The sequence below is a fragment of the Podarcis raffonei genome, chromosome 4, assembly GCF_027172205.1.
Source record: "Podarcis raffonei isolate rPodRaf1 chromosome 4, rPodRaf1.pri, whole genome shotgun sequence".
In the NCBI taxonomy this organism is placed as follows: Eukaryota; Metazoa; Chordata; class Lepidosauria; order Squamata; family Lacertidae; genus Podarcis; species Podarcis raffonei.
Genome location: NC_070605.1, coordinates 20,181,641 through 20,203,030, shown reverse-complemented (window position 1 = coordinate 20,203,030; position 21,390 = coordinate 20,181,641). Strand labels below are relative to the sequence as shown.

The 21,390-nt window shown below is 42.9% G+C and overlaps 1 protein-coding gene across 3 annotated transcripts in view; it reads right to left on the bottom strand.

Annotated features, from left to right (window-relative positions):
- CNTN5 (contactin 5) overlaps positions 1-21,390 on the bottom strand; it is a 667,536-nt gene that overhangs the window by 439,301 nt on the left and 206,845 nt on the right. For 2 of the 3 annotated variants that reach the window (XM_053385670.1, XM_053385673.1), the window contains exon 2: positions 16,183-16,321. The gene's annotated coding sequence lies outside the window, so the exon portion shown is untranslated. Of the gene's footprint in view, positions 1-16,182; positions 16,325-21,390 lie in introns of all 3 variants that reach the window. The other variant, XM_053385671.1, reaches the window with a different exon arrangement.

Here is a 21,390-nt window from a genome sequence, read left to right as displayed (position 1 = left end):
TTTAGCACTGTACTTGATGCTAATAAAACCACTTATTACAGCAATTACAGGACTTTGAAGCCTGAACACTTTCCCATATTCCTTCAGTACATCCTTTAATTTTACATTTGCCTGACCTTTGCAAAACTAAAATAGCTCAATTTAGATATAGAAGTAATATCATTAAACCTCTTAAGGAACCTAGGTTTTTGGTTGGATAGGTAACAGGTTAAATAAAAATCATCCATTACAGTACCCAATTAATCAGGAACCAGTACAGGATTGCTAGTGCATCACCAATAACAAATGCTGGCATTCTAGGAAATAATTTGTTAAACCCTTTGGGCTGGAATTCGATCTTACAGAAGACCAAGGCTGATGCCAAAATCAGAACCTTTACGTCTACCTTTCTCCTCTTCTCTCGTCAATATTGGGCATGTGATGTGATTTCAGCACACTGTTAATCTTTCTAAACCCACAAATAAGTGGCAGTCATTGGAGAACAGCAGGAAGAGGAAAACTCACAATGCAGTGATGTCAGGACATGAGATATGAGAGCCACCTTCAAATATATTAAGGGTTGCCAAAAAACCAACAAGCTTATTTTCTCTTCAAATATCTCAATAGAAGATGGAGCAAGCTTGTTTTCTTCTGCTTCAGAGAGGTTAGAGCTCAAACCAATGGCTTCAAGTTACAAGAAAGGTGATTCTGACTTAACTTCAGGAAGAACTTTCTGGTGGTAAGAGCTGCTCCACAGTGGAATGGTCTCCCTCAGGAGGTTGTGGACTCACCTTCCTTGGAGGTTTTTAAGCAAAGGTTGGGTGGCTATTTGTCCAGCACTGAGGGTCTTCTGGCGGTTCCCTCACTGCAAGAAGCCAAGTTACAGGGAACCAGGCAGAGGGCCTTCTCGGTAGTGGCACCCGTCCTGTGGAACGCCCTCCCACCAGATGTCAAAGAGAAAAATAACTACCAAGCTTTTAGAAGACATCTGAAGGCAGCCCTGTTTAGGGAAGCTTTTAATGTTTAATAGGTTATTGTATTTTAGTGTTCTGTTAGAAGCCGCCCAGAGTGGCTGGGGAAACCCAGCCAGATGGACGGGGTATAAATAATAAATTGTTATTTTATATTATTATTATTATTATTATTATTATTATTATTATTATTATTATTATTGAATGCAGTTGGATCTGCTCCCAAGTAAGCAGGGTTAGCATTGCAGTCTTAGCCTTTACATGGCTAAGTCATGAATGAAGCAGAAATGTATCAAATAAAATGTGTGCTTGACATGGTAGTGATAATCGAGGAATGCACTGTTCCAGCAACCTTATCAATGTTAATATTATTCTGGTTTTGTTCCCTCTTGCATGTTTATTTAAACTTTGTTTTGTGCTGGCTAATCTCTTCTTCCAAGCACCTTGGAGGTGTGTTTTCACTAGAATGCAAGAATGGTTATTATCACTGATCTCATTAATGTTAATTGGAATTGCATCATGACTAACTTTAAGCATGCTGCTCTGAAAAACATAGCCTTTGGCTACAGCATTGCATTTAGGGAGCAGGCAAGCCCTTTGTGTATTACCTGGTGCTGTAGGAAATAAAGACCAGGAGTTTCCTGTAGCAAAGTTGCTTTGGAGGTGAGAGCATGTGTGTTTTCCACCCTCCAAACACAGTTCCAATTACTGTTGGCAGCAGAAACCAAACCAACATGCATAGCTAGCTTTGGGGAGAGTTTTGTTTCTGGTCAACTTTGAACTCCGCAAGGTAGTTGATACTTTAAAAAGTATCTGAAAACTGTACTGCAGCTGGCCCTGTGCAGTTAAAGTAAGATTAAGGCCAGGGGGTGGGGGTGGGGTGGGGGGGAGAGACTAACTGCTTCTAAATTCTGCCTTGAGGTAATATTTGAAATTTCCTGACAAAGAAAAACTTTCAAGCAATTTCAAGAAGAGTAAAAAGAGGTTTCAGTAGAAAAGTGGGGGTTTTTTTGGGGGGGGGGAATCACACATATACCATTTGGCCGTCTCATAAATGTGCATGTATAGATCTGACCGTGATCATACAAACACACAGTTTGTTGAATGGGCACTGATGTTGCCAGCTTCAGAAGTGATTATCAGTGTTATTGTGTTTATAGGTAAATCTGTACTGTTTCTAGTATTTGCTTCTATTGGCTGCCTGAGTAAAAGAAAGTGGAATTCTTTTATTCCCCCCCCCCTTTCTTGCACGTTGATAAATACTGGAGATTCCATCTTATGCATGGATGATGCAATTTTGGCATATCCAGATAACAAATTACAGAGCAATGCCAAGCATAAGAAACTGGCATAACTTACTCCATCGTAATTTACGCCAGCGTAAGTTATTCCAAACTCTATTCCAAACTCCATTTAGAAGCCTCTGGGAGAAGGTACAGCAGGTGAATGTGGGCCTGAATTTTGAAGATTGGGATCTAAGTCGCATGACCGAAATGATAGTTATTAGGATACAGGATAATGTCCCATGACAAGCATCCTAGGCAGTCACCTGGGTTATCTGCCTTTAAATCTGTTCCTGGCTGCTGTTGAGATGCAGTCTCCATTGTCTACCTCTCCTCCTCAGCCATGCCTACATCCAAATCATAGAATCATAGAATTGGAGAGTTGGAAGGGACCCCGAGAGTCATCTAGTCCAGCCCCCTGCAATGCAGGAATCTCAGCTAAAGCATCCATGGCTGATGGCCATCCAACCTCTGCTTAAAAACTTCCAAGGAAGGAGAAACCACAACCATCTGATGTGACCATTCCAGCTGGCATATGAGTCCTCCACCTCTCGTGGGAGGGACGCGGGTGGAGCTGTGGTCTAAACCACAGAGCCTAGGGCTTGCCGATCAGAAGGTTGGCAGTTAGAATCCCCGTGATGGGGTGAGCTCCCGTCACTCAGTCCCCACTCCTGCCAACCGAGCAGTTTGAAAGCACGTCAAAGTGCAAGTAGATAAATAGGTACCACTCCGGCAGGAAGGTAAACGGTGTTTCATGCGCTGCTCTGGTTCGCCAGAAGCAGCTTAGTCATGCTGGCCACATGACCCGGAAGCTGTACGCTGGTTCCCTCGGCCAATAAAGCGAGATGAGCGCTGCAACCCCAGAGTCGTTCGCTTCTCTGTAACTTGGCTTCTTGTAGCGAGGGAACTGCCAGAAGTCCCTCGGAACTGGACCTCAGTGTCCGGGCAGAATGATGGAGGTGGAGACTCTCCTTCACGTATACTGGGCCAAGGCCGTTTAGGGCTTTAAAGGTCAGCACCAACACTTTGAATTGTGCTCGGAAATGTACTGGAAGCCAGTGTAGGTCTTTCAAGACCGGTGTTATATGGTCTCGGCGGCCGCTCCCAGTCACCAGTCTAACTGGTGGATTAGTTGTAGTTCTGGATTAGTTGTAGTTTCCGGGTCACCTTCAAAGGTAGCCCCACACAGAGCGCATTGCAGTAGTCCAAGCGAGAGATAACTAGAGCATGCACCACTCTGGCGAGACAGTCCATGGGCAGGTAGGATCTCAGCCTGCGTACCAGATGGAGCTGATAAACAGCTGCCCTGGACACAGAATTGACCTGCGCCTCCCTGGACAGCTGTGAGTCCAGAATGACTCCCAGGCTGCGCACAGTTACCCCATTCAGGACCAGGGAGTCCTCCTCACATGCCCACCTCCTGTCCCCCCAAAACAGTACTTCTGTCTTGTCAGGATTCAACTTCAATCTGTTAGCCGCTATCCATCCTCCAACTGCCTCCAGATTCAATAGGATTTAGTAGTTCAGATTACAGCCTAAGACCTGAATTAGGAAAAGGAAGAGAAGCTCTAACCTTCCAGATTTTGTTGGACTACTTCATGTGTTTGGAACACTCTCTCCTTCTTTGAAGTGAGCCTGGCAGGCTAGACAACCATCCCTGCTTTTCAGTGCTGGGGACAGGGAAGCTTCATTCCATGCACAATGACTTCTGTACAGTAGCAGCTCATCATAAGCAGGCACAGCAATTTCAAACACATCTCCAGCAGCCAACCAGCTCCCAATGGCCTTATGTTGAATCAACCCTCTTATCCTTTCCCTGCAACTTACTGCCCTAGGAACCTTTGGACCAAAACTGGGGTTACAAATGGAATAAATACATGAATTGAGAAATAAAAACTGGGGAAGAAAACAGTCAGAAAACAGCAGAAATTAGGAGACTGGTAAATTTGATTTAAGGGGAAAGATTAAGAATGCCTGGTGCTTATATCTTCATTAAATGGTGCTGAAGGGTGGATCTGATGAAAATCCATAAATATTTGAAGGACAACTTTATCCTGAAAAGGGGGGGGGGATATTTCTGAAGCTAGTATTTGGAAATTGGCTGAACAATAGGAATAACTTTGAGACATTGATAGATGGTGTCTCTACAAATCCCATCAGCAGACACCAAGACTGAGATGTGTGTTGGGGGGAGGGGAATCACACTAGCTAAGGTAACTGAGGTGTATAGTTTTCCATTTGGAGCCATTTGAGTAAGAGTTAAAAATAAAAAAGTAAGGTGTGAATTAAGTATTGGATTGACTGATCATGACTGTAGCTCTCCAGGATTTCAGACAGTGTTCTGTCCCAGCCGTACCTGGAGATGCCAAGAGATTGAACCCGGAACCTGCAAATCAGATGCTCAGTCACTGTGCTACATCCTAGAGAGCTGGAATACCTTGTGAACTATTGTGACCTAATGCTTTAGGCAAAATACAACCCCCTGCCCAGGGCCTGGACCAAAGCAGGGTAGAGGAGCCATGGGTCTTGTTAAGACTATCCTACCCTGAGTTGACTAACCGGACCAGCCTGGATAGCTCAGTTGGTTAGACCATGGTGCTGATAACACCAAAGTTGCCAGTTCGATCCCTGTATGGACCAGCTGCATATTCCTGCATTGCAGGGGGTTGGACTAGATGATCCTTAGGGTCCCTTCCAACTCTACAGTTCTGTGATTCTGTGAAACACCCAAAGTTTAAGAAAAGAAATGCAATGTGCCTTCTTGGACATTGTGGCAGCTGTGTGACAGTCCACACCAGATGGTTTGCAGACAAGGGAACCTTCCATGCATTGCTACTCAGCTTGGCTGTCTTCATTGGAGAACAGCCTTCACCAAAAGTGTCTTGTGCTTTGAAGACGCTCAAACTCAGGATTAAAGGGAGAAATGTGCTAAGAAGAAGGCACGCTTGGCAAACCCTCACCATGATCAACTCCTGCCTGGAAACTATGTCCCCACTGTGGAAGGACGTGTGCATCCAGAATTGGCCTCCACAGTCATTTATGGTCTCACTGTTAAAACTGTGATTATGGAAGGCAATCTTACTCAGCTACGAGTGATCGCTGAAGAAGATGACGACTCAGCTTAGCTGTCTTCATTATGGAAGGCTCACATTTAGATGAGGGGCAAAGAGCTCTAGCATCATGGAGGATGAGACTATCAATGGATCTTCAGTATCAGAGACCCAGTTGCTGGAGAACAGAGAGAGAGAGAGAACCCTCACATCCTGCATGTCAGTTTCCCATAGGTATCTGGTTGGCTACTGAGGGAACAATGAACTGGGCTAGATGGGCCTTTGGTCTGATCCACCAGGGCTCTCCTTATCCTCTTCTGACTTGCCTTTGGAACTTACATATGCATGAGATGGATAACAGAATGATGCCAAAGCTACTCAGGCACTCTCATTGTTTGGTCTAAGCTGTATGGGTGTGTGACTTTCCCCCATGGAAACTGTAGCCAGGAACTGAAGTTGGGACCTCACATATTGTGATGCATAGGGCTATTTCACTGCAGGTACATATTGGCGATGTATTGAGCTGGGGATTTGGAAAAAAGGCATGTCATGGTCTAGGCTCAATTGCAGTTATACCATGTGCTGATGGCAGGTCTGCCTACATTCAAAAGCCATGAGTCACAGCTGTTGGTGTAGCACCATCACAGAACCATGTGGTAAAAGAATGAATATATAGTTTACTAAATTCTCCTGCAAGCCGGCTGTCAGATGTTGTGAAATCCTGATTGCTGCATGTCTGCTGCTGTCCATTGTTGACATTGTCTGCATGTAGATTCTGACTGCTGCTCAGTGCCAGATCTCGGATGCTGTCAAATGTTGTTTGCTGTTTCTGCAGAATCCCTGGACGTCAAAAGCTCAGGCCAGATATCAAATATTCAGCAAATATCTGCTCATGCAGAGAACATTGAGAGGATATTTACTAAAGGTGGGAGGTGACCTTCCTCATGAATGATAGAAAAGTTGGGTATAAGTGTGCAAATGAATGAATGGAAACCATTAACAGGACTTTAGCAGTCTTCGCCACACAAATTCACCAAACAATAGCAATGGACATTAAGATCGGCCAGTGCTACTGTTTCCTAGGCCGTGCTGAGCCTGGGCAGAACATGGAGGAGATTATTGGAGAGGCCTGAGTTAAGCAGCTAATTTCACCTGGTTCTGGTCTTGCTAATACTTATTCAGAGATTCATTCCATCTGATTCCATTGCCTTGAGTGCCATTGCTTCCTGCCCCATGGTGTGCATTTTACATGTATTCTGTGTACATTTTAATGCAAAATGCACACTTTTCACACAAATACATTTTTAAAAATACATTCACCAGTAAAAACACAAATTCTTCCAGGCATCTTTTATGTAAAATACTTTTTTTTTTTGCACACCAAAAATTCACTACAAAATTCACTTTCCTGCTTGGCAGGGGGTTGGACTCGATGGCCCTTGTGGTCTCTTCCAACTCTATGATTCTATGATTCTATGATTCTATGATTCAGATAGGTGTAAAATTCAGCTGGGAGCTGTACTCCAATCCATGGGCTGTTTCAAGAGCACTGGATTGGGCCGCTCCACTGTGAAAATTGAACCACGGCCCACACACTGCCACTGCTGGAAATGCAGCATAGAAATCAGTTAAACAAATGCATGAGCTTTCCATTCCTGCGACTCCTTAAAATTCCAACCACATGTTCAGATACTTGGTTATAAGCTGATTTCGCTGGTGAAGTGAGCTGGGTCTAAATCAGCTTAAAGTAATTCATCTTAACCAACTGCAGAATGAGATGTTAGTTTGTCACATTCTTTAGTGTGCTACTAAGAAAGAAAATATGGCCATCCCAAGAGGCACTAAGGTAGTAGGCGAGGGTCACGAGTTTGATATGGGTCACTTGCATTTTAGGAGGATGGGTTAAATAATCATCAGGGTCCCTTTCAACTGCACAATTCTATGATTCTCTGAATCACAAGTTGAGAGAGCACTGTTGCACTCAGGTCCTGCTTGCAGGACTTTGGTGGGAACCTGGTAAGGCACAATGAGAATGGGATGCTGGACAAGATGGGCCTTTGGCCTGATCCTGCACAGCTGTCCACATGCTCTTATTAGAAACAGTGAGTGAAGAGTTTTAATAGGACAAGCTAAACTCCCTCAAAGAAGGGAAGGGTTCAACGCACCCCAACTTTGCATCATAAGTAAGCAGATTAGGAACCAGGTTTATTTGGCATCTTGAGCAGATAGTTTTTCTCTCTTTCTTTTAATTATTTTTTTAAAAACAAATCTTCACCAGGTGGGTCTTTTTTTTAGCAGGCACTGAAAGCACCCCCCTCCCCCGCATTGCTTTGCATAGATAGAATTTTTGGCACGTCGCCAAACAGGTCACCATGAACGGGATAATGTGACAATCTGTTATCATTAACTGTGTTGGAAAAGGCTCTCAAGACACAAGAGAGAATTAAATGACCTGGAAAAGTCAGTCTATGGGAAAGTCTATTGTACTCATCTTCGTTATTTCCAGCTCTACGCATCGCTGGGCCAGGGGAACAACATGATTTGCTGAGGTAACAAATACAAAGGTCATCCCCCGCCCCCACTTTCCAGCTTTGCGCTTTCTCCTCAAACCATCTAAGGATCTATAGTATCTAATTCACTGAACATTGGAAGGAGAAATATGTAAATTCTGAGGAGAGAGTAAAATCTCTGTGTGTGCACCAAACCCAAAGCTAAATGAAAGTTTCCCACTCCAAAGTAAGAAATGAGCATTTTTGTTCTCTGGAATTACAGATAAATGAGATCTGCGACAAAACGTTGAAGCGAGGAATTCCCCCAATTTTAGATTCTGCCCACTTCATTCCCCATCCTTTGGTGTTCCATTACCTCCCAGTAACACACTGTCAGCATTCTGTGGCCATTGAACATCCTCAGTCCCTACTGGGATTTTGGTGGGAGCAGGTCTCCTCCTTAGTATTTTATATATCTTTCCAGTGCTTTTTTCTAAAAAGATGTTTAGGGTACTCTGATTTTCCTACTCATATCAAAATACTGCTCTTCAATGAGGCCAAACTTAGATTCACAAAATGTTTAGGGGTATGTGTACCCCTGCGTCCCCACAGAAAAGAAGCACTGTATCTATCTATATCTATATTTCTACATGGGTGGACCCAGGGCCATCTTTACCCAGGGGTGCAAGGGGTGCGGGGGCACCCAGGCGCCGAATTCTGGGGGGCTCCAGTTGCCCGCTGCTGAAGCCATCTAAGCTCTTAAACTATCTACCTGTTATGAAATAATAAACAATTTTGATCAAGTTGGAAAAACAAAATACATATATACCTAGGTATTACCGAAACGTATACCTACTGTTTTACTAAAGGACTTTGGTGCATATGCTAAAGACTGAGCTGTGGTCTGACTCTGTATAAAGTGGTGCATATGCTAAAGACTGAGCAATGGTCTGACTCTGTATAAGGCAACTTTCTATATTCCTGTGAAATGAGATTCACATTTCGAAGGGAGCAGATGTCATCCATACCCTTCAAAACAACACAGTCCAATTCTGGGACACCATCTTCCAGCTATGAAATCCTGCATGCATCACATGACCTGCAAAAAATAGCAGACCCAGAAAAATGTGTTTGGGGGCATTGTGTGAGATTGCGGACCTGAGAAAAGATTTTTTGGGGGTGGTGAGATCTCATTCCGAAATCACGAGAGAGCAAGACACCCAAAATGGCAGCCCCACTCTTGTGAGGCGAAAATTGGATGTCCTTGTTTTTCTGGGTAGGTTGACAGGAATGGCCATCTTGTGTTTCATATCATAAAACAGTGGTTCTCAAAGGATGTGGCGTGCCATATTAATGTGGTGGGAGAGGATGGCAAGTGTGGTGGGTAGATTCAAGCACAATCATAGAAACATTTAAAGATTTTTATGTAAAACGAACCATGGAAAGAGAAGAAGGGGAGTCATTAATATCTTAAGGATGCAAAATGAGTATTTTAAATTGTAAAACTGAAAATTAAATAATAATAAAAGAAACATTTAAAGATTTCAGTGTCGTATATTATACAGTGGTACCTCTAGTTATGTGCTTAATTCGTTCCGGAGGTCCGTTCTTAACCTGAAACTGTTCTTAACCTGAAGCACCACTTTAGCTAATGGGGCCTCCCACTGCTGCTGCCGCGCCGCTGGAGCACAATTTCTGTTCTCATCCTGAAGCAAAGTTCTTAACCCAAAGTACTATTTCTGGGTTAGCGGAGTCTGTTACCTGAAGCATCTGTAACCTGAAGTGACTGTAACCCAAGGTACCACTGATATGTATGCAACTTTGCCAAATATGCACATTTTTTCAAAGCTATAAAGAGAGCCAGTGTTGTGTAGTGGTTAAGAGCGGTAGTCACATAATCTGGGGAACCGGGTTCGCGTCTCCGCCCCTCCACATGCAGCTGCTGGGTGACCTTGGGCCAGTCACACTTCTTTGAAGTCTCTCAGCCCCACTCACCTCACAGAGTGTTTGTTGTGGGGGAGGAAGGGAAAGGAGAATGTTAGCCGCTTTGAGACTCCTTAAAGGGATATCAAATCTGTAACCTGAAGCGTATGTAAACCGAGGTACCACTGTAGTATCATTTTTAAAAAAACACAACAACACAGAATGGATAGATATCTTTTCAAAATGAGAGCAAGAGCCTAAAGTAATTCTGAGGACAATCCTAGTTGTGATCCAGAATCACTATTTGGACAAATTGCTGCAGAAGACTCATTTATAATTATATTTTGGGAATGATTCATGTTATTATGTAGCTGCATTGTTTTATACTTTCTGGAAGTCCCCTGATCACATTATAAAGCAGTTGTGTTCTAGGTTATAAATCAAGCACTGCTAGGAGTTGTTGCCCCCCCATATAAAGGTAAATGGACCCCTGACCGTTAGGTCCAGTCGTGACCGACTCTGGGGTTGCGGCGCTCATCTCGCTTTATAGGCCGAGGGAGCCGGCATACAGCTTCTGGGTCAGGTGGCCAGCATGACTAAGCCACTTCTGGCGAACCAGAGCAGCACACGGAAACACCGTTTACCTTCCCGCCGGAGTGGTAGCTATTTATCTACTTGAACTTTGGCGTGCTTTCAAACTGCTAGGTTGGCAGGAGCAGGGACTGAGCAACGGGAGCTCACTCCAACACGGGGATTCAAACCGCCGACCTTCTGATCAGCAAGCCCTAGGCTCTGTAGTTTAACCCACAGTGCCATCCGCGTCCCTGCCCCCCAATATATTTCTTATCAATTAAAAAACCCCGGTGTGGCACAAGCAACTTTTTATTCTGAAAGTGTGGCCCAGAGAAAAAGGTTTGAGAACCACTGTCATAAAACAAAGTCTGCCTATCTGTTTTTACAGCTCTGTGATCAGATGCATGAAGCCCCGAGATCAGATCTACCAACTCCCCCCCGCCCACTGCTCTGGTTCAAAGATGCTGTTAGAGGCCTCCGATTCTGATTATGCAGCTGTATTGTTGGAAGGGTATCTAACCTCCTCCAGCATCCTGTCTTTCATTCTTCCTCTCGGAAAAAAGAAGAGCATCACACTTCCTTTCCCTTCCCAGCTACAGTGCATTTCATGAATATTAAATAGCGAGAAAGAGACAACACTTTTGGCTTAGTAGGTCAGGGGAGTCCTGCCATTTGTATAATCCGGATAAATTTAGAGCAGCTGGTCCCTTGCCAGCTGTAGAAAACTCTTGCATGGAGTTTGAGCTCGGCGGTGGCTGCACCAGTCAGAAGTCAAAAACGGTGCAGGCCAGGGACTGGAATCGACCGCTCTTTTATCAAATGGATTGCCCTTCAATCAAATCCCTTCCCAGCATACAAAACATGAAATAATCCATCATCAAGTTAAACTGCTTGGAACACTTTGTAAGTGGTCCTGCAATGACAGATCAGGTGCAACAAGATGAATGAGGCTGGAGTGTATTTAAAGTGACACAGTGAATCCACTCTAATCAGGTTCATCAGTTCTAATTCACTTATATCTGTTTTGGAGTGGTCCATCTCTCTCGTTTATTTCAATGGCTCTCTTACACCTCCAATATAACTCTCAATTAGCTGCTCAGGAAGGGAATGCAGTTTGACATCGCCACAACTGAACTCTGCACTTTCCCAATCTTTCCGCACAGACACAGGGCTATACGCTTTTTAACAAGGCTCCTTCTTCTTCCCGGCAACCTCAATTGCTTGTTTATTACCAGGTCACAAAAGAAGAGGAACACCTCTACAAATTAATTAGAGGTGTTTTGAACTGCAAAGATATAATTCACTCTTCAGGTACATTATGGAGCAAAACCAGTTAACGGGACGTTTGCTCCTCCATCCCCTTCCATTCTTCAACAATAAAATTTAATTGGATAGACATCATCCATCTGGATAATGAGCTTGAGACCCAAAAGTCTCCGACTTACAGCTGTTGTTACTACCTTGGTAGGCAGTAGGTTGCCAGCAAGCATAGAAATGAAATGGGCTCATTTTGTGCTTGCAGAATGTGCTATACTTTAATAATCCACTTATTAAAAAGAGCGGGTTTTTTGTTTTCTTTTTCGCTATTTATTAAAATTGCATTCCTCTTCTTCATTCACATTCTTTTTGCGGACTCACTCACAGCTCTCATCCCCTCCCTCCTCCCCGTTGACATCTGGGATTGAAAATTGGCCACAGCTTTATTGATTACAGATGTAGGTAGGATTTGGCTCAGGCACTGGGTGCATACCCATTATCAGCCTCCAGATGGAGAGCTGAAGGGGTCATGAATGGGATCTGGACCACGTCAAGATGCAGGTCAGCAGAAGTGGTCCACCCCCCAGTTGCTGTTGGAAACTCTGTGGCCCATCCGCACGCCCAGCAGAGCTTCTTTTAAACTTCAGTTGCTTATTTCAGTTACTACTCTTCAATTGCAGGTTTCTAGACTAGATGGTGGGACGCGGGTGGCGCTGTGGGTAAAACCCAGCACCTAGGACTTGCCAATCGTCAGATCGGCGGTTCGAATCCCCGCAGCGGGGTGCGCTCCCGTTGCTCGGTCCCAGCGCCTGCCAACCTAGCAGTTCGAAAACACCCCCGGGTGCAAGTAGATAAATAGGGACCGATTACCAGTGGGAAGGTAAACGGTGTTTCCGTGTGCTGCGCTGGCTCGCCAGATGCAGCTTGTCACCCTGGCCACGTGACCTGGAAGTGTCTTTGGACAGCGCTGGCCCCCGGCCTCTTAAGCGAGATGGGCGCGCAACCCCAGAGTCGGACACGACTGGCCCGTACGGGCAGGGGTACCTTTACCTTTACCTTTAGACTAGATGGTAAATGCTTAGCTTATTTCCAGTTCTTTCACTTCAGTTCCTCAGCTTAATTACATAGGTGCTGCAGCTTAACACTTTGGTTCTTAAACGAGGGGGTACTTTCTGTCAGATTCCCCACCTTCTAACAATCACACTCCTGAGGTACTTTGAATAGTATAGCAAACCTAGGGGATCACCACACCCCTCTTAACTGGTTAGGGTGTCTTCTCTTTCTAGAAGATCACTCCGCTCCTGACTAAAATGAGACCCATGTAGACTGTATTCTCACAGCTCTGCTCCTCCTTGCTCAAACTCAGCCCTCCACCTGTCTGAATACTCTCGCAAGACACCACACACTGTCTTCCAATCTAAGCTCAGAGTCTCCTTTCTCTAGCTGTAGATATTGTCCTCAGAGTGGATGCTATACATAGATCAGAGCCAACTCTCTAAAGCTCTCCACCAAACAATCTGAACCATCTCTTAGAAAATGCTCCTTTTATTTTCTCTCCCAAAGTGCTAGCTCCATGCTCCTCTGGCTAGGTGTCTTGGTAGCCAATCAGAAAGAGGCTCCAACAGTCAGGAGGAGTTCCAACATACTGCATCACCAGACTATGGTCTAGCTCAGCTGTCCGTCATAGCAGTCTAGCTGCCACATTCTGGATTAGTTGTAGTTTCCGAGTCACCTTCAAGGTTAGCCCCATGCAGAGCGCATGGTGAGATAACCAGAGCATATACCACTATGGTAAGAGAGTGTGCAGGCACGTTTGTGGCCTAGAATAAATCACTGAATTTTCTGCAGCACAGTGGGGTTCTGTATCCAATCTGCAGGCATTCCTCAATACACTATTCCTCAATACACTATTGAATCTGGAAAGTAAATAAAAATAAAAATTGAACACCACTGTTCCAGACAGAAGATAGAGGCCTGGAAGTTTACTTCTTTGCACAAATATCTAGTATCTGTACATGATACACGCATGTTAGCTATCCCCTTTTATATTTATATATAACCAAGGGAATGTTGTTGTTTCCCACAAGTTGCAATTACTATTCCTTGGAACAGTTACAGATAGGTAGCCGTGTTGGTCTGCCATAGTCAAAACAAAATTTTTTTTTTCCTTCCAGTAGCACCTTAAAGACCAACTAAGTTAGTTCTTGGTATGAGCTTTCGTGTGTATCTGAAGAAGTGTGCATGCACACGAAAGCTCATACCAAGAACTAACTTAGTTGGTCTTTAAGGTGCTACTGGAAGGGAAAAAAATTTTTATTCCTTGGAAGTAAGACCGTGGCTTGTTTATTTTATCATACGTCAATTAAAATTTGGTAAGGCTGCAAAAGTTCAAATAAAAGAAAAACCACCCAAAGGCACTATATTGTCCCATGTTTTCCTGAATCAACTTTACCCTTCATTCTCCACCTATCAATGCTCCATCCACAGTCAGCCAGTTCCTTTTGCCAGTTCTCTGTAAACAGAAGCCCTATCAGGTTGTCAGTTAAGCTATGGAGAAATTGCCAGAGGAGGTGAAATTAACAAAATCTAAATGAAATTGACATGCCTGCTGTTAGAATGACAAGAGAGCACACTGATTGCTGCATCCCTGTGGTAATTAATGGCATGTCCAGCAAACCAATACTGACTAAGGGACTGGGAAACGAAGGAAGAGACTACACCTTACAACTCAACTAATTAACCTGCTTGGGGAGAGGGAGGAGCAAGCACAAAGTTTATAGCTTTAAAAGCAGAAAGCAGGTGAGCAATTAATTAAGTAACCTGCGGAGAAGGCAGTGCAAGCAGAAAAGAACACAATTAGTGCATCTTCCAATTTATCACATGCACACACACCTTATAAATTAACACCACATGAAACAGCATGGTTGGCAGCCTGTGAATATTTGTGTGCATAAGCACTGGAAATTTTATTTGAACCATGGAAAGATGTATATATGTAGAGAAGAGATTCTGTTCTTCATGGGGAAGAAGCAATTACTCTTCTACAGACATGCTGCCCATTTTTTAATATATATTTCCACTGTGAGGTTATCGCCAGTTCTGTTGTGCAGAATCCTGATTGATTGTCTCAAACTTTCCTTACATCTGATTCTTTCAGGTTTACTTTCTGCTGGGGGGAAATAAAATTGGCACGTTGGACACACAACCTGTTGCACAAGCCAAGACAGAGGTGCACTGAGGAAAGGGCTGAGTATGTATCACAAGAACACAAGAATGTAAAAAGAGCCTATTGGATCATGCCAATGGTCCATCAAGTCCAGCATCCTTTTCTCATAGTGGCCAACCTGTGGGAAAGCCGTAAGCAGGATCCAAGCACAAGTATTATTTATTTATTTCAATTTCATAAAAATTCTACACCACTTATTGTTGTTGTTGTTATTTTAAAAAACTAATTACTGTCTCTGACTACAGAGACAGAGCATAGCCATCATGACTCGTAGCTATTAATGCAAATCCAAGTAATAAATTGGTCAGCACTGCATTCCTGGCAAAATGATGCAGATTCTCAAACTGCAGCTAATGAAAACATTCAACGTCTGTCAATTGGCTCATCAGTATAAAGCACATCAGTTTGCACAGCCACTTTTATAACAGGTTATATACACACACACCCCAAGGAGCAAAGGAACTCTGCATGTGCAAAGAAAATAATCTGCATAAGAATTCTGCATGGATGTAAGTTTTGGGGAAAGCAGGGTGTGGACTGCAATGGTTCAGACTGATATTTTCAGGAGGAGGCTTTGAGGGGTTAGGTGAAACAGCTGAAATGGGGGGGGGGCGAGTTGACTTATCACCAGGTGTTGTTTTTGTTTATAAAATAATAGTTCTAAGTGCTCAAATCTCCTCCTCCCCCAAAAGTTTGCACAGCCACATACTCTCAACAGAGCAGATACCTGTATCAAAAATAGACAAGGGAAACACCCTATGGAACAGGACAGTGAAACAGAGAGAGAAATTTTGGTTCTGTCCCACAACTGATAGCCCTAAAAAAGAGAGAAAATCTGGATGAAAGTCTGAAATAAATCCACTCAATTGATTATTAAGTTCATGATAATGTACCTCCATGAGATATACAAATATGTGAGATTTTTCCACATAGCAGATAGAGTATGCTTTCATTCATTCATTCATTCATTTGTTCATTCATTCTTCACTCCAACTCGCCTTTTCCCACCAAGGATGCTGAACAGGTAACAAGTCCAATTAAAGAACAACAGTTAATCAAACAATACAACAAAATTTATAGGAGGTATAACCTCAAATGTCAACACTTAGGATCCAAGAAATCTTGCTTGGGGGGGAGGGGAGATGATGAAACAGGTAAGTTGCCCTTGCGTTATAACATGTACAGAAATCAACTAATAATAGATACTACTAGCAAACATACATTTGAATTAGCCACCCATTCAAGAACAGATTCTTGATACCATTGCTGTATCATCTCAGTAACATTAATGGGATTACTCAATTCAGAATATATATCTGGAAGCATTTTTATTTTGAAACGTACACATCTCAGATTCATTGCGATTCAGGTAACCGAAAACCACAGCAGCACCCCGTCAACACTTCCAATGGAATATTAAATCTATCTTACCTACTAGTTGGCTTCCAATCTGTGTAGAAGTGCCTTTTGAGATGGACACAGTCACAGCAAAATAGTCCTTAATGGGTGCAAATGGATGAAGAAGTGGCGAGCAGCGTGTTCAGTCAAAAATAGAATCCTTTCAGATAATCTGCTGAACAGAAATTGCCAAAATTATTATCATCTTCATTCTTTGTTTTATAGCAGCAAAAAGTTCACCTAATCCAGAATTCTCTACCCAGCAGCGACCAGCCAGAATTCTATCTATGCAAATTCTGCTATCAGCTTTCCTGCTCTGCACCTCCAGGAATAATGTGGGGATCAGAATGTATGGCACAATTCTAACCAGGTTGACTAAGAAGAAAATTCCCATTTAATTTATTGGAGCCTACAGCTTGATAGGTGTGCTGTTTACTCCTGGGCAAGTGTGGCGAAGTAATTAGAGGTGTCAGACTAGGGCCCAGGGATCAAATCTGCAGTATGTCTCTGTATAGCAGCCAGGAGGGAGTTATTGCCTACAAGCATCCCTTGAGGGCTTCCTGAAGGCACATTGCTCAGCCACTGTGATCCAGTAATGTTCTTATATTTCCTTTGCATTTAGACTTCCAGTATCTGAGGAAGTGTGCATGCACACAAAAGCTTATACAAACAAACTTAGTTGGTCTCTAAGGTGCTAAGGTAAAGGTAAAGGGACCCCTGACCATTAGGTCAAGTTGTGAACGACTCTGGGGTTGTAGTGCTCATCTCACTTTATTGGCCGAGGGAGCCGGCGTACAGCTTCTGGGTCATGTGGCCAGCATGACTAAGCCACTTCTGGCAAACCAGAGCAGCACACGGAAACGCCGTTTACCTTCCCGCCGGAGCGGTACCTATTTATCTACTTGCACTGGCGTGCTTTCAAACTGCTAGGTGGCCAGGACTCTAAGGTGCTACTGGACATTTTTATTTTTTATTCCCCCCCCCGACTTCCAGCAAAGTCGGGGGGGGGGACCTACTGCTCTCCAGAAGCCCCAGAGAGCTTGTGTCCAGGATACCTTAAGGACCACTTGAACTCTTAAATCTCAGCTCGATCGCCAAGATAATCTGGAGGAGCGCTGTGAGTTTCTATGCACTTACAGAGGCCCAACTAGCATCCACTAGAAGTCAGGCTTTTGTGTGAAGCCCTCTTTTCCAGCAGAGCTCCAGCAGGCACCCTCGCTTTTGACTTGCTTGATGACCTTTTTATGTCGACAGGTCTTCCCAACTGTTTCATTTTATTGGCCAGTCAACTTTTTTAAAAAGTTTGGTTTTTAAAAAATGCTTTAATGTGTCAACTGTCATATTTTATGACATGGCAAAACTGAGTGGTTGTTGTTGTTGTTTGGAAATAAATAAATGCTGTTGGAGTCCCGCTCCCTGTTAGTCCCAACATAGCCAATACTTCAGGGATAATAAGAGTTGTACTATCTATCTATCTATCTATCATCTATCTATCTATCTATCTATCTATCTATCTATCTATCTATTTATCATCCATCTATCTATCATCTATCTATCTATCTATCTATCATCTATATCTATCTATCTATATCTATCTATCTATCTATCTATCTATCATCTATCTATCTATCATCTATCTATCTATCTATCATCTATCTATCTATCTAATCAATCTCTTTTGGGGGGTGTTCCAGGGATCCCAGACCTGTTTAAAGTCATACCATAGAGAGAAATAAAGTTTCAGTTGGATAAACCTAATTGCCAATAAAAACAGATAATGCCAAAGATTACATCTGTACCTTTGCGACATTACTGTTTCTTCTCCACTCTCTGATTTTGCAAATGTAACTAGATATCCAGGCCAGATGGGTATCAGCCTTTACCTGGCCATTAAGGACAACTACAGCACTTTTATTTGAAGAAAAATCTGTGAGCAACCCCTGATGCAATTTGAAATGGAAGGAACATCAACACACTTTGTTACATGTTCAGGAAGGAACTCTTTCCAACTGATAGGCTACCAGCTCTACAGGATCACTCTTCTAAAGAGATTCATTCTCAGCTGGGTTCCCCAAGTAACCCAGTTAATGTATTAGAAAATCATAATGAGTTGAACTCTAGGTATTACTTAAAAAAGGGGGGGGGAAGCTTTTCTGAGGTGCTGAATTGGGCTTATAACCCCTCACTGGACTGGTTCCACCTTAGGAATTTATCACCATCCTATTTTATTTATAAAGCACCCAAATTACTAGGCACGCTGTACAATAAATTTGTAAAAGGCAATTTTCCTGTCTGTAGGAATACAGCATAAAATTGACTGACACAATAGGAATGGTCAGAGGAGTGGAGGGTGGGGTGAAGAAAGGAAGACAAAAGAAGAGATTCTGTGGATAGTGTTTGTAGAATTTGTACTGTTAAAACGGAAAGGGGTCAAACCATCCAAAGAGGTGTTGAAATTTTGGGAGGTTAGATAATTACAATGGCATGGTCTCGGTGGTGGAGTGAACCTCTTTATTCTTATTTCTTTATGATTATTACTTTTTAATAATAATAATAATAATAATAATAATAATAATAATAATAATAAATAAATGGAATGCACACAGATTGTGCACGGTTACTGGACTGCACTGGGGAACTAATAATGTTGGGGCAATTATTTTTATGGAGGTATGTTTATTTAGCTCCCAAATAAAATAGATTTATGGAAGAAGAAAAAAAGAAGGGATTCTGAAACAAAGTTGGGGGAAAGGATAAAAGAGAGAGAGAAAGGAGTGTTTCAGAATTTAAAGGAATAAATGTGGCACAGAACAAGCAGGGTGGATTTTTTAAGAGGTTATATCTATATTTATATATCTATATATAGATATATCTGTCTGCATATTATGGAGGGGGATGGGGTCCAGATGGCTGCTGACCATACTTCTTTCTGATCCCCATTTACCTCACAGATAGGTACTTAGTGGACACACAGCAGTCATGTCCCATGACTCTTAAGATGTTTTCATAGTATATTACTATGGTTTCACATTGTGGTCTAAATGATCCTTTGGGTCTCTTCAAACTCTGCAGTTTTATGATTCTATGCTTTGAGGAGATTTTGTTTTTTCCTCTGGTATCGTAGTCTTTTAATTACACACTCTGTGTGTGTGTGTGTGTGTGTGTGTTGTGGTTATTAATAGCAATAATAATAATTTGATTTCTTTTACTTGCCTTTCACCACAAGGTGCCAAGACACATTGCAACACTTTAAAAACACAATACAATGGTACCTCGGGTTACGAACTTAATTCGTTCTGGAGGTCCGTTCTTAACCTGAAACTGTTCTTAACCTGAGGTACCACTTTAGCTAATGGGGTCTCCCGCTGCTGCCAGGCCGCCGGAGCACAATTTCTGTTCTCATCCTGAAGCAAAGTTCATTATTATTATTATTATTAACCTGAGGTACTATTTCTGGGTTAGCAGAGTCTGTAACCTGAAGCGTCTGTAACCTGAGGTACCACTGTACCAAAAACAGCTAAAACAGATTGTGGCAAGTTGTCAATGCAGCAACATCTTTAACCTCTAGGCTGGATGGCTGCAATATGCTGCAGGTGGGACTGCCCTTGAGATTGGTTTGGAAATTGTTTGGTTTCGCTCCCCCAGGAGGCAGTGATGGCTGCCAGCTTAGATAGCTTTAAAAGAGGATTAGACAAATTCATGGAGCAGAGGGTTATCAGTGGCTTCTAGCCACATTGGCTGTGCTCTGCCTTCACAGGCAATGCTTCTGAATATCAGTTGCTTAGAAACTCAGGAGGGAAGAGTGCTTTGTGCTCAACTATTACTTCCAGGCATCTGGTTGGCCACTGTGAGAATGGGATGCTAGATTAAATGGGCCATTGGCTTGATCCAGCAGGATCTTCTGAAATTGCATCAAGTGCAGATGGTTGCAGCTAGTAGTTTTGGCCTGAACACACTGCACTGCAGATGACTCTTGAGGTATAGATGACGCTTGAGGTCCCTTCCAATTCTGCAGTTTTCTGATTCTATGGATCAGGTGCATGAAGCTCTGCCCTGGTTGCCAGTTGATTACCAAGCTAATTTGAAACTATTAGTGTATAAAGCCGGAAACTGCCAAGACCAAGTTACCCGAAGGACTAAGGTCAGTCCTTTGGACAGCTATTTGTTAGGAATGCACTTGCTCCAGATTTCCTGCAGGAGGCAGACTAGTTGACCTACAGCAGCGGTTCTCAACCTGTGGGTCCCCAGATGTTGTTGGACTACAACTCCCATCATGCCTGAGCTCTGGCCTTGCTAGCTAGGGCTGATGGGAGTTGTAGTTCAACAACATCTGGGGATCCACATGTTGAGAAAGGCTACAGGAGCCCTCCAATTCAGTGATTCTACAGCAGGAGATTATTTGCGTTGCATCTGTCCATGGAGTTTGCCTTGTCTAACTTGCTTTGACTGCTTCAGTACAGAGATCTGTAACAGCAAGCACACCATGCAGTCTGGTTGGGGATTTTGTTCTCCTAACTTACACACTAAACAAGGAATAACCTTGTTACCGTTGCCTATCACACATCTCCCAGTGCAGCCGGTATGTTGTCAGACTCTCACCTCCCTTAAGCCTGCCATTGCAAAACAAAAACCTCATACAAACAAACACAATACAGTCAAAAGAGTGGAGGGAAAAGGAAGGGAATCAGAAGAGAAAATGTTCGGCTTGAGCTGCTTTTGCCCATAGGACTGTCCAACAGATCGCTGCTACAGGGGCATGATAACCATGTGATACATGCAGCTATCACGGGAACGTGTACTATTGCCACAGGAATAACACTGGCGGAAAAAGCCATAAGTACAAAGACATGGCACATTTCGTGGCAAGTAATCATGTTGTATTTCTGATGATGTCATTAATTTTAACTGATATCATATCCTTCTATTTCTATCTATTTCTATCATATCCTTTTTATTTCTCCATTGTACCCTGGTATTAAGTGGTACATAAATTAGTGAAATAAATATGCTTCACCCAAAATTAAAGCAATGCCCAATCTGGTGATAACAGAGTAAATGCTGCAAGGAGGGAGCTGAAGCACAAGATATAGTGTCCAGATCAAGGGAAGTGATAGTACCACTCTATTCTGCCTTGGTCAGACCACACCTGAAATACTGTGTCCAATCCTGGGCATCACAATTTAAGAATATAAAATAATAATAATAATAATAATAATAATAATAATAATAATAGTTTATTAT